Source organism: Rattus norvegicus, chromosome 13 (assembly GCF_036323735.1).
Source record: "Rattus norvegicus strain BN/NHsdMcwi chromosome 13, GRCr8, whole genome shotgun sequence".
NCBI lineage: Eukaryota > Metazoa > Chordata > Mammalia > Rodentia > Muridae > Rattus > Rattus norvegicus.
In genome coordinates this window covers 52,052,973-52,068,490 of record NC_086031.1, presented here as the reverse complement: position 1 = coordinate 52,068,490, position 15,518 = coordinate 52,052,973, and the positions used below count along the sequence as shown (strand labels likewise).

The window sequence follows — 15,518 nt, the reverse complement described above, 5'->3', positions numbered from 1 at the left end:
TGGAAGAGCTTGAGGGGGCTCGAGACCCCAAAAGTACAGCAATGTCAAGCAACCAGAGCTTCCAGGGACTGGGCCACTACCTAAAGACTATACATGGACTGACCCTGGACTCTGACCCCATAGGTAGCAATGAATATCCTAGTAAGAGCACCAGTGGAGGGGGAAGCCCTGGGTCCTGCTAAGACTGAACCCCCAGTGAACTAGACCATGGGGGGAGGGCGGCAATGGGGGGAGGGTTGGGAGGAGAACACCCATAAGGAAGGGGAGGGGGGAGGGGGATGTTTGCCCGGAAACCGGGAAAGGGAATAACACTTGAAATGTATATAAGAAATACTCAAGTTAATAAAAAAAAAACTTCTTATGTATGCTAGTTTTCTCTCTGTAAATACATTACCTTAGCCTTCACTGCCTAAAACAATGGTTATTATTATCTCACAGACACATTTCCTTAATTGGGCCCACTCTTTTGGATGCAACAAGGCTGAAATCAATTTTCGGGTAGGCCAAGGGGAAGATTGACCATTTATTTGAGTGTTCTGGGGAAGAATAATTCTTCCAGGATCTTTCAAAGTGTTAATGAAATTTAGTTCTTTGTGGCTGTGGGAATAAAGTGGCAGTGTCTTAGTTGGCTACCAACCATGCCTCTCTAAGAAGTCTTTCCATCTATTGCCTCTCCTACATCTCCCATTTTTTGTGTGTTTAGTGTGTCTATACTTTATGCATATGTACATATATGTATTGCATATGTGTGCTGTGTATGTGCATGAATGAAGAGGCCAGGGATACAGATTAGATATCTCTTTTTATCACTGTTCACCTTAACTTTTGAGAATGTGACTTCAGTGATCCTGGATTTTACCGATTGGCTATATTAGATCCCAGAAAGTCCCGGAGCTCCTCTACTTCCTGTTACAGCAGTGCAGGAGTTAGAGGAATGGGCCACTGTGACTGAGATTTGATTCAGGGGCTGGGGATCTAAATTCAGTTGCCCATCCTTATGCAAGAGGCAGACTAGAAACTAAGCCATTTTCCTAGCTCTCACTTTCCCTCAACTTTCAAATTCTATGACATTCTCTTTTGTTGCTCATCTTCTTCCTCCTCCCCATACTTCTCCTGTTGATCACCTTCTTCCCCTTCTTCCTCTTCCTCTTTCTCTTCTTCCTCCTCTTCTTTCTCCTCATCCTTTTCTTCCTCTTAGTGCTGATTTTGTGTGACAACTTGACACAAGCTGGAGTTATCACAAAGAAAGGAGCTTCCCTTGAGGAAGTGCCTCCATGAGATACCCCTGTAAGGCATTTTCTCAATTAGCGATCATGGGTGGGAGGACCTATTGTGGGTTCTAAGAAACCAGTTAAAAGCAAGCTGAGCAACCAGGGGAATCAACCTAGTAAGCAACACTCCTCCATGGCCTTTACATCAACTCCTGCCTCTAAGTTCCTGCCCTGTGTGAGTTCCTATCCTGACTTCCTTTGGTGATGAACAACAGTGTGGAAGGGGAGGGGAAGCTGAAGAAAACCTTTTCCTCCCAACTTGCTTCTTGATCATATGTTTTGTGCAGGAGTACAAAACCTGACTAAGACAAACTGCTACAGCATGACGGGGTATTCCTGTGACAGATTGACCATGTTTTTACTAAGACTGTGGAAGGCCTTTAGAACTTTGAGCTAGAAGAACCATTGGAATATTAAAAGCTCTGTGGGATGTTCTGTAGGAGCTTAGAAGATAATGTTAAGAATAGTGCAGAAGATGGAGGCCTGGCTTGTGAAATTTCAGAGGGAAGATGAAAGACTTATCAGGGCCATGGCTGTTTTGATTTTGAAGACTCTGTGGTTTTGGTTAGCTGGGGCTGAATAATCAGCTGTGATTAAAAAGATACCAGAACTACTAAAGCAAAACCTTCTCATTACTGAGACTATTGATTTTAGTTATCTGGGGCTAAGAAATTAGCAGTGATTAGGAAGAGATCAGCATCACTAAGGTCAAATTTTCTGGTGTTTCCTGAGAGCATAGAGAAGTTATGCTCCAGAGGCACCTATGATTGTACCTCCTGTTCACATCTAGATTTGGTAATGTATAAGATTAACCAAGGTGGTACTGGTTTTGAAACATGAAATGGTAGCAGTTGATGCTTGGCACTGTGTGAAACCAGTAGAGGCCATTGGTGAAGGTGCAGCCTCAGTGGCAGTTTAAGGTCTAGTACTGAAGGGATCATGCAGAGAAGTTGAGGCTTCCCGCCATGAGATGCTACTTCTGAAAGTGTAGTCCAGTTGCAGCAGAAGACAGCAGTGTTTTGGAAATGCCACTACCCTGAGATAACCACCAAGAACAGCAGCAGCAGTGGAGTACAGGTTGCTAGTGCCCAGAACACAAGGTGTGTGCTCAAAGGGGCAGAGCTTGAGAAGTAACCCAAGCCCTGAGAGGAGCCCAGAAGATTATGATAGGATTCCAGACATTGGACAGTTAAAGTTTGATTTTGATTTTGATTGTCACTGTGCCTTGAAATTTTTCCCTCTTAAAGTAAGAAAATATTTTAGTGGAGCCTACAGTTACGAGACTTTGAGACACTTCTGGTTTCTAGCTGGAGCCCGAACCTCGATGATCCCAGCCCACAGCTCCCTGCTCCCAAACCCCGTGAGAGAGACAGCTCATCGCCCAGACAGGTGGGCACTCCTGAGACTGCAGGGCAGGAGAGACCACCAGTACTGCCCACCCTTGCCCACATCCCTGGCCCAAGATGCAACTGTATAGGGCCTCTGGGAACAGGAAGATGGGGCACTCAAGCTGCAGGTCCACTGCTTTCCAGACTGTGCCCAGATCTGAAGGGAACCTGTCAAACAGCTCCCTGGATCTAAATCCCGTGGGAGGGAGAGCTAAACCTTTAGAGGGGCAAACACACCTGGGAAGCCAGACGAGACTACTCTCTGACCACATTTCTGACTCTAGAGGAAAATGCCTAGCGCCATCTGGGTCCCCTGTGCACAGGGACCCAAAAAAGGCGGTCTAGACATTTCTAACTGCTGGTCTCACAGAGAGCTGAAACGCAGCCATCAGGAGCAACATCAGGCCCGAGACCAGAGGTAAGAACAATTTTTCTGCTCCAAGTGACTTGCCTGGTGGACTCAGGACACACACCCACACGAAGAGCTGAAGACCAGTAGACATGAAAGGCTGCACGCCTGAAAGCAGAACACTCTGTTCCCATAACTGGCTGAAAGAAAACAGGAAAACAGGTCTACAGCACTCCTGACACAAAGGTCTATAGGATGGTCTAGCCACTGTTAGAAATAGCAGAACAAGGTAACACCAGAGACAACCTCATGGCGAGAGGCAAGCACAGGAACCCAAGCAACAGAAACCAAAACTACATGGCTTCATCAGAGCCCAATTATCCCACCAAAGCAAACACTGAATATCTGAACACACCAGAAAAGCAAGATCTAGATTTAAAATCACATTTGATCATGATGATGGAGGACTTCAAGAAAGACATGAAGAACTCCCTTAGAGAAATGCAGGAAAACATAAATAAACAAGTAGAAGCCTATAGAGAGGAATCACAAAAATCCCTGAAAAAATTCCAGGAAAACACAATCCAACAGCTAAAGGAATAAAAAATGGAAATAGAAGCAATAAAGAAAGCACAAAGGGAGATAACCCTGGATATAGAAAACCAAAGAAAGAGACAAGGAGTCGTAGATACAAGCATCACAAGCAGAATACAAGAGATAGAAGAGAGAATCTCAGGAGCAGAAGATTCCATAGAAATTATAGACACAACTGTTAAAGATAATGTAAAACGGAAAAAGCTACTGGCCCAAAACATACAGGAAATCTAGGATACAATAAGAAGATCAAACCTAAGGATAATAGATATACAAGAGAGTGAAGACTCCCAGCTCAAAGGACCAGTAAATACCTTCAACAAAATCATAGAAGAAAACTGCCATAATAAAGAGATGCCCATAAACATACAAGAAAACTACAGAACTCCAAATAGATTGGACCAGAAAAGAAACTCCTCCCATCACATAATAGTCAAAACACCAAATGCACAAAACAAAGAAAGAATATTAAAAACAGTAAGGGAAAAAGGTCAAGTAAAGGAAGACCTATCAGAATTACACCAGACTTCTCACCAGAGACTATGAAAGCCAGAAGACCCTGGACAGATGTCATACAGACCCTAAAAGAACACAAATGCCAGCCAAGGTTACTCTATCCAGCAAAACTCTCAATTAACATAGATGGAGAAAGCAAGATATTCCATGAAAAAACCAAATTTACACAATATCTTTTCTACAAACCCAGTCCTACAAAGGATAATAAATGGTAAAGAGCAACACAAGGAGGCAAGTTACACCCTAGAAAAAGCAAGACACAAATCGTTTTGCAACAAAACAAAGAGAAGACAGGCACACAAACATGAGCTCATCTCCAAATATAAAGATAACAGGAAGCAACATCACTATTCCTTAATATCTCTTAACATCAATGGACTCAATTCCCCAATAAAAAGACACAGATTAATAAACTGGATATGCAAGGAGGACCCAGCATTCTGCTGCCTACAGGAAACACACCTCAGAGACAAAGACAGACACTACCTCAGAGCGAAAGGCTGAAAAACAACTTTCCAAGCAAATGGTTGGAAGAAGCAAGCTGGAGTAGCCATTCTAATATTGAGTAAAATTGATTTTCAACCAAAAGTCATCAAAAAAGATAAGGAAGGAACTACATATTCATCAAAGGTATAATCCACCAAGATGAACTCTCAATCCTAAATATCTATGCTCCAAATAAAAGGGCACCTACACACATAAAAGAAATCTTACTAAAGGTCAAAGAACACATTGCACCTCACACAATAATAGCAGGAGATTTCAACACCCCACTCTCATCAATGGACAGATCATGGAAACAGAAATTAAACAGACACATAGACAGACTAAGAAAAGTCATGAAAAAAATGGACTTAGCAGATATTTATAGAACATCCTATCCTAAAACAAAAAGATATACCTTCTTCTAACCACATCATGGTACTTTCTCCAAAATTCAACATACAATGGGTCATAAAACAGGCCTCAACACATACAGAAAGATAGAAATAATCTCATGCATCCTATCAGACCACCACGGGCTAAGGCTGGTCTTCAATAACTATAAGGGAAGCACGCCCAAATATACAGGGAATTTGAACAATGCTCTACTCAATGATAACCTGGTCAAGGAAGAAATAAAGAAAGAAATTAAAGACTTCTTAGAATTTAATGAAAAGGAAGGTACAATATATCCCAACTTATGGGACACAATATAAGCTGTGACAAGAGGAAAACTCATAGCTCTGAGTGCCTGCAGAAAGAAACAGGAGAGAGCATATATCACCAGGTTGACAGCACACCTAAAAGCTATAGAACAAAAAGAAGCAAATACACCCAGGAGGAGTAGAAGGCAGGAAATAATCAAACTCAGAGCTGAAATCAACCAAGTAGAAAAAAAAGGACTATACAAAGAATCAACAGAACCAAAAGCTGGTTCTTTGAGAAAATCAACAAAATAGATAAACCCTAAGCCAGACTAACCAGAGGACACAGAGAGTGTATCCAAATTAACAAACTCAGAAACGAAAAGGGAGACGTAACTACGGAATCAGAGGAAATTCAAAAAATCATCAGATCCTACTACAAAAGTCTATATTCAACAAAACTTGAAAATCTACAGGAAATGGACAGTTTCCTATACAGATACCAGGTACTGAAGTTAAATCAGATAAACCATTTAAACAACCCCATAAATCCTAAAGAAATAGAAGCAGTCATTAAAGGCCTCCAAAGAAAAAAGAGCCCAGGTTCAGATGGGTTCAGTGCAGAATTCTATCAGACCTTCAAAGAAGACCTCATACCAATACTATCCAAACTATTCCACAAAATTGAAACAGATGGAGCACTACCGAATTTTTTCTATGAAGCCACAATTACTCTTATACCTAAACCACACAAAGACCCAACATAGAAATAGAACTTCAGACCAATTTCCCTTATGAATATCGATGCAAAAATACCCAATAAAATTCTTGCAAACCGAATCTAAGAGCACATCAAAACGATTATTCATCATGATCAAGTAGGGTTCTTCCCAGGCATGCAGGGATGGTTTAATATAGGGAAAACCACCAACGTAATCCACTATATAAACAAACTGAAAGATAAAAACCACATGATCATTTCATTAGATGCTGAGAAAGCATTTGACAAATTCAACACTCCTTCATGATGAAAGTCCTGGAAAGAACAGGAATTCAAGGCCCATACCTAAACGTAGTAAAAGCTATATACAGCAAAACAGTCGCTAACATTAAACTAAATGGAGAGAAACTTGAAGCAATCCCACTAAAATCAGTGACTAGAAAAGGCTGCCCACTCTCTCCCTACTTATTCAATGTAGTTCTTGAAGTCCTAGCCAGAGCAATCAGAGAACAAAAGGAGATCAAAGGGATACAGATTGGAAAGGAAGAAGTCAAAATATCACTATTTGTAAATATATATTTAAGTGATCTTAAAAGTTCCACCAGAGAACTACTAAATCTGATAAACACCTTCAGCAAAGTGGCTGGGTATAAAATTAACTCCAATAAATCAGTAGCCTTCCTCTACACAAAAGAGAAACAAGCTGAGAAAGAAATTAGGGAAACAAAACCCTTCATAGTAGTTCCAAATAATAGAAAATACCTCGGTGTGACTTTAACCATGCAAGTGAAAAATCTGTATGATAAGAACTTCAAACCTCTGAAGAAAGAAATTGAAGATCTCAGAAGATGGAAAGATCTCCCATGCTCATGGATTGGCAGGATAAATATAGTAAAAAATGGCCATTTTACCAAAAGTGATCTACAGATTCAATGCAATCCCCATCAAAATACCAATCCAATTCTACAGAAAGTTAGTCAGAACAATTTGCAAATTCATCTGGAATAACAAAAAACCCAGGATAGCTAAAACTATTCTGAACAATAAAAGGACTTCAGGGGGAATCACTATCCCTGAACTCAAGCAGTATTACAGAGCAATAGTGATAAAAACTGTATGGTATTGGTACAGAGACAGACAGATAGACCAGTGGAATAGAAATGAAGACCCAGAAATGAACCCACACACCTATGGTCCCTTGATTTTTGACAAAGGAGCCAAAACCATCCAATGGAAAAAAGATAGCATTTTCAGCAAATTGTACTGGTTCAAGTGGAGGTCAGCATGTAGAAGAATGCAGATTGATCCATGCTCATCACCCTGTACAAAGCTTAAGTCCAAGTGGATCAAGGACTTCCACATCATACCAGGTACACTCAAACTAATAAAAGAAAAAGTGGGGAAGAGTCTTGAACACATGGGCACTGGAGAAAATTTCCTGAAAAAAACACCAATGGCTCTTGCTCTAAGATCAAGAATTGACAAATGGGATCTCATAAAACTACAAAGCTTCTGTAAGGAAAGGGACACTGTTGTTAGGACAAAACGGCGACCAACAGATTGGGAAAAGATCTTTACCAATCCTACAACTGATAGAGGGCTTATATCCAAAATATACAAATAACTCATGAAGTTAGACTGGAGGGACACAAGTAACCCTATTAAAAATGGGGTTCATTTTTGACAAAGGAGCCAAAACCATCAAATGGAAAAAAGATAGCATTTTCAGCAAATGGTGCTGGTTCAACTGGAGGGCAACATGTAGAAGAATGCAGATCGATCCATGCTTATCACCCTGTACAAAGCTTAAGTCCAAGTGGATCAAGGACCTCCACATCAAACCAGACACACTCAAACTAATAGAAGAAAAACTAGGGAAGCATCTGGAACACATGGGCACTGGAAAAAATTTCCTAAACAAAACACCAATGGCTTACGCTCTAAGATCAAGAATCGACAAATGGGATCTCATAAAACTACAAAGCTTCTGTAAGGCAAAGGACACGGTGGTTAGGACAAAACGGCAACCAACAGATTGGGAAAAGATCTTTACCAATCCTACAACAGATAGAGGCCTTATATCCAAAATATACAAAGAACTCAAGAAGTTAGACCGCAGGGAAACAAATAACCCTATTTAAAAAATGGGGTTCAGAGCTAAACAAAGAATTCACAGCTGAGGAATGCCGAATGGCTGAGAAACACCTAAAGAAATGTTCAACATCTTTAGTCATCAGGGAAATGCAAATCAAAACAACCCTGAGATTTCACTTCACACCAGTGAGAATGGCTAAGATCAAAAACTCAGGGGACAACAGATGCTGGCGAAGATGTAGAGGAAGAGGAACACTCCTCCATTGTTGGTGGGATTGCAAACTGGTACAACCATTCTGGAAATCAGTCTGGAGAATCCTCAGAAAATTGGACATTGAACTGCCTGAGGATCCAGCTATACCTCTCTTGGGCATATACCCAAAAGATGCCCCAACATATAAAAAAGACACGTGCTCCACTATGTTCATTGCAGCCTTATTTATAATAGCCAGAAGCTGGAAAGAACCCAGATGCCCTTCAACAGAGGAATGGATACAGAAAATGTGGTACATCTACACAATGGAATATTACTCAGCTATCAAAAACAACGGCTTTATGAAATTCGTAGGCAAATGGTTGGAACTGGAAAACATCATCCTGAGTGAGCTAACCTAATCACAGAAAGACATACATGGTATGCACTCATTGATAAGTGGCTATTAGCCCAAATGCTTGAATTACCCTAGATGCCTAGAGCAAATGAAACTCAAGACGGATGATCAAAATGTGAATGCTTCACTCCTTCTTTAAAAGGGGAACAAGAATACCCTTGGCAGGGAAGAGAGAGGCAAAGATTAAAACAGAGACTGAAGGAACACCCATTCAGAGTCTGCCCCACAAGTGGCCCATACATATATAGCCACCCAATTAGACAAGATGGATGAAGCAAAGAAGTGCAGACCGACAGGAGCCGGATGTAGATCGCTCCTAAGAGACATAGCCAGAATACAGCAAATACAGAGGCGAATGCCAGCAGTAAACCACTGAACTGAGAATAGGACCCCCGTTGAAGGAATCAGAGAAAGAACTGGAAGAGCTTGAAGGGGCTCGAGACTCCATATGTACAACAATGCCAAGCAACCAGAGCTTCCAGGGACTAAGCCACTACCTAAAGACTATACATGGACTGACCCTGGACTCTGACCTCATAGGTAGCAATGCATATCCTAGTAAGAGCACCAGTGGAAGGGGAAGCCCTGGGTCCTGCTAAGACTGAACCCCCAGTGAACTAGACTGGTGGGGGGAGGGCGGCAATGGGGGGAGGGTTGGGAGGGGAACACCCATAAGGAAGGGGAGGGGGGAGGGGGATGTTTGCCCGGATACCAGGAAAGGGAATAACACTTGAAATGTATATAAGAAATACTCAAGTTAATAAAAAAAATATCGAAAAAAATGGGGTTCAGAGCTAAACAAAGAATTCACAGCTGAGGAATGCTGAACACATCTAAAGAAATGTTCAATATCTTTAGTCATAAGAGAAACGCAAATCAAAACAACCCTGAGATTCCACCTCACACCAGTCAGAATGGCTAAAGTCAAAAACTCTGGCAATAACAGATGCTGGCGAGGATGTGGAGAAAGAGGAACACTCCTCCATTGTTGGTGGGATTGCAGACTGGTAAAACCATACTGGAAATCAGTCTGGAGGTTCCTCAGAAAATTGGACATTGCACTTCATGAGGACCCAGCTATACCCAAAAGATGCTCCAATAAATAACAAAGACACATGCTTCCCTATGTTCATAGCAGCCTTATTTATAATAGCCAGAAGCTGGAAAGAACCCAGATGTCCTTCAACAGAGGAATGGATACAGAAAATGTGGTACATCTACACAACGGAGTAATATTCCACTCTCAAAAACAATGACTTTATGAAATTCATAGGCAAATGGATGGAACTGGAAAATATCATCCTGAGTGAGGTTACCCAATCACACAAAAACACACATGGTATGCACTCATTGATATGTGGATATTAGCCCAAATGCTCGAATTACCCTAGATGCACAGAGCACATGAATCTCAAGAAGAATGACCAAAATGCGAATGCTTCACTTTCTTTAAAAGGGGAACAAAAATACCCTTGGGAGGGAATAGGGAGGCAAAGTTTAGAACAGAGGCTGAAGGAACACCCATTCAGAGCTTGTCCCACATGTTGCCCATGCATATACAGCCTCCAAACTAGATAAGATGGATGAAGCAAAGTAGTGCACACTTACAGGAACCATATGTAGATCTCTCCTGAGAGACACAGCCAGAATATAGCAAATACATAGCGAATGGCAGCAGAAAACCACTGAACTGAGAATGGGACCCCCGTTGAGGGAATCAGAGAAAGGACTGGAAGAGCTTGAAGGGGCTTGAGACCCCATATGAACAACAATGCCAAGCAACCAGAGCTTCCAGGGACTAAGCCGCTACCTAAAGACTATACATGGACTGACCTTGGACTCTGACCTCATAGGTAGCAATGAATATCCTAGTAAGAGCACCAGTGGAAGGGGAAGCCCTTGGTCCTGCCAAGATTGAACCCCCAGTGAATGGGATTGTTGGGGGGAGGACAGTAATGGGAGGAGGATGGGGAGGGGAACAAGTACATAGAAGAGGAGGGGGAGGGGTTAGGGGATGTTTGCCTGGAAACTGGGAAAGGTAATAACAACTGAAATGTAAATAAGAAATACCCAATTTAATAAAGATGGAGAAAAAAGTTAGTTTAAAAAAATGGAGCTCTCAAATAGTCTAAAGATGAACTAAAGGAGAAGACTAAAGGAGAAGCCCTGGGTCCTGCTAAGACTGAACCCCCAGTGAACTAGACTGGTGGGGGGAGGGCGGCAATGGGGGGAGGGTTGGGAGGGGAACACCCATAAGGAAGGGGAGGGGGGAGGGGGATGTTTGCCCGGATACCGGGAAAGGGAATAACACTCGAAATGTATATAAGAAATACTCAAGTTAATAAAAAAAAAAATGGAGCTCTCAAATAGTCTAAAGATGAATTTGAAGACCCTAGAAGAAAGACTACGTACAAAATAATATTAGGAAGAAGTATCAAAAAATTCAGGCCTCAAATTAATGAAGTAAAAAAGAAAATATCCATACAAAAAATTAATGAAATAAAGACTTGGTTCTCTGAAAAGATTAACACGATTGATATATTTGTAGGCAAATGAACAAAATCAGAGATGAAGAGGGAGACAGCAGACACGGAGTAGAGAGAGAATCCAAAGACAGAGCTAAAAACCCCATTTTCCATTCACCTTTATTTTAAAGCAGTTTAATTGAAAAAATTATAGCACTCTTAATTTAAAAATTAAAGTACTCTACAGCACACATCCAAAATAGAAGCCCACACCACTACCTAGCACTCACACAAGAATTGCAGTCACAGGGTCTTTGCATTTTCTTTAAGAACTGCATGCAAGGCCTACAGAGATCAGCGTCAGTGAGCTCCACCTCTGTCTGTGCCAGTGGGGCTTGTTTTGCAATCTGCAATGACAAAACCATTTCTAGAACATGCCAGTTTCATGGTACACTGATATAGAAAGTCTTAGAAAAGCCAAATTATTTCTAGTAGCCCTTTAGTCCTAAAGGTGAAACCAACGTGTTAACTTTCATGAAGCCATGCTGAACCACACAGACAAGGCCTTGCTAAAGCAAGAAGTTTCCCAAGGAAGAAAGCCTTTGAGCACCCCCATTCTCCCTCACATCCTCTTTGTCACCTGTTCCAAGCCTGCTCTGTCTCGCAACTTTCTTCTAAATCATCATGTTGCTGTCTCTTCTCCACTACCAGTCATACCTTTCACTTTCTTTAACTCAAACTTTTGAAATCCCCTTCTTCCAAGAAGTCCCCCACGTCTTGTTGGAAGTTGTCTCTGAACCTCCTCATTTTGGTATGGGATTTTATGCCACCACTCTCCATCTCTACATCCTAAGACCCTAAGTGTTTCCATGTTCTATGCTGCTGGAGTTCATCAACCCTTGTGCGTGCCTATGTGGTCTCCCTGAGCTGTGATCCCAGGGGAAGGATGACAAAAACTGTGTTGAACTGGGAGGAAGAAGTGGGTTGTGGTGAAGTTCAGGGCCAGGAAACCAGCATTGTAAGTGCAAGAATGGGTCTCCAGCCTTAAAGTCTCAGAAGCAACTCATCTCTCTGTTAGCCTGCCTATGAGGTTGCCCAAACCACTGAATGCAGTGAAGAAATTTAGTGTCTGTGGCACACTCCTAATGAAAATAACAGGACACTTGATAAATGTTGTCTAACAATGAAGACACAAACACAAGATAAAAGAGAGAATACCACTATTTATTTTGGATTTTAAAACCAGGAATATAAACAATTACAGAGCTAATAAAAATGGTGAAATAAAGGCACTTAGAGGTTTTACAGAGAAGGAAGACTACTGGCTTTGTGTACTGTATTTATTAGGTGTTTAAATAACCAATGGTTATGTACTTCTGCTTTGGAATTCAGTTTGGCTATGCTAGATGTAATACCAGTGCACTGAGGAGACAATGCTGTACACACTTGCTTTGCTAACAAAGGATTAAATCTGTACTTCCAGTTACTGCGATAAATAAACAGACTGTTATTAACCTCAAATTAAAAAAGAGGCTCTGAATTGTAAAATGTCTTTGAATTTCAAAAGAGAATGCATATTTTAAAGAGAATAAAGTTTTAATATGCAAGAATTTATATAAACTATGGGATGTTTTAAAAGTTATTTAGATCTTGAGAATGGATCCGAAAGTAAGGGTTAAGGCTTAATAGTAATGTGTTTCTGTGTCAAGTCGACAAGGGGTCAGTTGTACAGGCTGGTTCATTTTGTCTGTGTCTGTGTTAACTTGACAAAAGTTGAAGTTATCACAGAGAAAGGAGCCTCCTCTCTTGAGGAAATGTCTCCATGAGATTCCCATGAAAGACATTTTCTTCATTAATGAACAGGGAGAGCCCACTGTAGGTGGCACTATCCCTGGGCTCATAGTTCTGGGTTCTATAAGAAAGCAAGCTGAGCAAGCCAGGGAAAGCAATTAGTAAGCAGAATCCCTCCATGACCTCCGCATCATCTCTTGCCTACAAGGTCCTGTCATGTGTAAGTTCTTGTCCTGACTTCCTTTGGTGATGAACAGCAATATGGAAGTGTATGCTAAATAAACCCTTTTCCTCCCCATCTTGCTTCTTGGTCATGATGTTTTGTGCAGGAATACAAATCCTGCCTTAGACATCACTTCTTCTTCTTCTTCTTCTTCTTCTTCCTAACAGCAAAACAACGGCAGAGTCTGACTATCCTTATCTATGTAAGCTCAGCACTGCCTGGTTGAGGAGCACAGGCTGAAGCCGATTTGTCTGGAAGCCTAATTTAATAGGATACTTGAAAATTCCTTCTATGTCCCCTGCTCTTGCGTGCACTGAGAGTAGCACTGCCTTGCCTTCTTATGTCTGGCTTTGAGTGTAATCTTTTGTTCTCATCTCTACTCAAAGGTTTCCATCTTCCCTAGACATTTCAGGATCTGTCAGGCCTGATACACACAAGGAAATGAGACATAATTAAGAGCATACTTATTCTGAGTGAAGGACGTGTAGGTGGAGTAGGCTTTCCCTCGCAATGTCTCCAGAAACTTCCCCAACCTCTCAGGTAACTCGTGCTCTAGGAGCAGACCAAGCATGTGCAAACATGTCTGAGTGCCATGAAGAATGCACCATTATCTCCCCCACATACAGGAATTTGAAAATTATCTGTTACTCATGTGCACAGACATGTATTCTTCTAATCCCAGCATGTAAATGCTTTGCCAGTATGACTGCTCAGATGTGTAACAAACTATTTCATTTCTCTTTTATGTGGTTGAGGTCACGCTTAAGTTTTATAGTCTCCTTCTTGTTTTGCTCCATACAAAGGGTGCAACACTGAGTGGCAGAGCTTAGTAATATGAACATTTAAAAATCTGCCTGGCAGTGGAAAGGACCACTGCTGTAAACTTTCTGCCCAATCGCCCCACAGTATCCAAACTTCAGTGCGTTTAAATCACTTCTCTTTAAAGATAAGTTAAATGATCTTTTAAAGGTAAGCTCGTTTGTCTCCCGTGTATAAACCCTGTGTTGTCAACTCCAAATATCCATGAGGATAAGAAAACAAGAAGAAGGTGCTCTTAAAGTCTCTCTACTGAAGCTCTTTGTCTCCGACTCTCCAAATCTCTGTATTCTGGTTAACCTCTCAAATAAACATGGGCATTTGAAGCACTCTGAAGAGGGTCCCATATTGCAGGCAATTCTGGAAACACTCAGCACAACAGTTCGTATGAGTTGACAAGCAATGTCCATCACAAGCATCAAGGAACTGAATAACTGTCAGTTTAAAAAATTCTGCCTTTGTTTGCTGTAACAGTGAAGCTTTTTTCTGTTAGTGCATTTAATACAGTATCTGTGCGAGACCCCCACCCCCACGTAAAGAATTTCAAATCAAAGAATAATTATTTCCCTAGATCGACCATCTTTTAAGAAAGACAATCTGCAAATGGGTAAAACACTTATGAACACGAGGCAGAAACCTTAAGGTGTAGCCCACCATACTCCATGGTAGTACTCTGTGAAATATAAACCAAGCGTTTGTCATCACTTATGGGGGACTAAAGAAGCAAATATCAGTCAAATTAACTTTTCTTTTTATTCAACAAACACTTTAGGAATGACAAATCAACTTTACACAGAAATGCTTGTCCACAACCTTATTTTTGCTCTATCATGTTTTGTAACTGGAGCTATCTATCTGCTCAAAGTATAATTATTTGCTACTTACATGGTAATATATTACATATTCCTATATATCTGTATGTATCTCTATCTCTATTTCCATCTATATCTATATCCATCTTGTTTCTTCCTAATATTATCATTATATAATATAATTGACAACTGCTTATAAATGTAACATGCATCATATGAATTATAAAAGAAAAATGTATCCTTGACTGAAATAAGACATTTATTTCAATCTAAAGGCAGGAAAAATTAGATTTATCCATGTCCTTTGATATTTGTTCAGTACGAATACATTCGTACTATACTTCAACTTACTTTCTTTGCAATGGTTTAGTGATTATTCTACTTTAAATCAACTGAGACTTATTTTTATAAGTGTATTTTAAGAAATCTTAGCATATTAGAAGGTCAAAATATACAGTCTCCACACAGAAGAGGTGGGAAATATAACAGATTCTATGGTACAGTTCCGCTTCAGAGCTCAACCTTTTTAAAATGTTATATAGTGAGTATTTTTGCGTCGCTATTCATAAGGGAAGTTGGTCTGAAGTTCTCTTTCTTTGTTGGGTGTTTGTGTGGTTTATGTAAAAGTGTAATTGTGGCTTCATAGAAGGAATTGGGTAGTGTTCCTTCTGTTTCTATTTTGTGGAATAGTTTGGACAGTATTGGCAATTGGGTATTCTATGAAGAATTCTGCACTAAAC

At 40.7% G+C, this 15,518-nt stretch overlaps 1 long non-coding RNA gene across 1 annotated transcript in view; it reads right to left on the bottom strand.

The window, feature by feature from the left end:
* Positions 1 to 2,857: 2,857 nt before the first annotated feature.
* LOC108352541 (uncharacterized) overlaps positions 2,858 to 15,518 on the bottom strand; it is a 96,854-nt gene continuing 84,193 nt past the window's right edge. Inside the window, exon 2 of the long non-coding RNA XR_005492483.2 lies at positions 2,858 to 15,518. This exon is cut by the window's right edge and continues 51,010 nt beyond it. This is a non-coding gene — a long non-coding RNA (uncharacterized LOC108352541).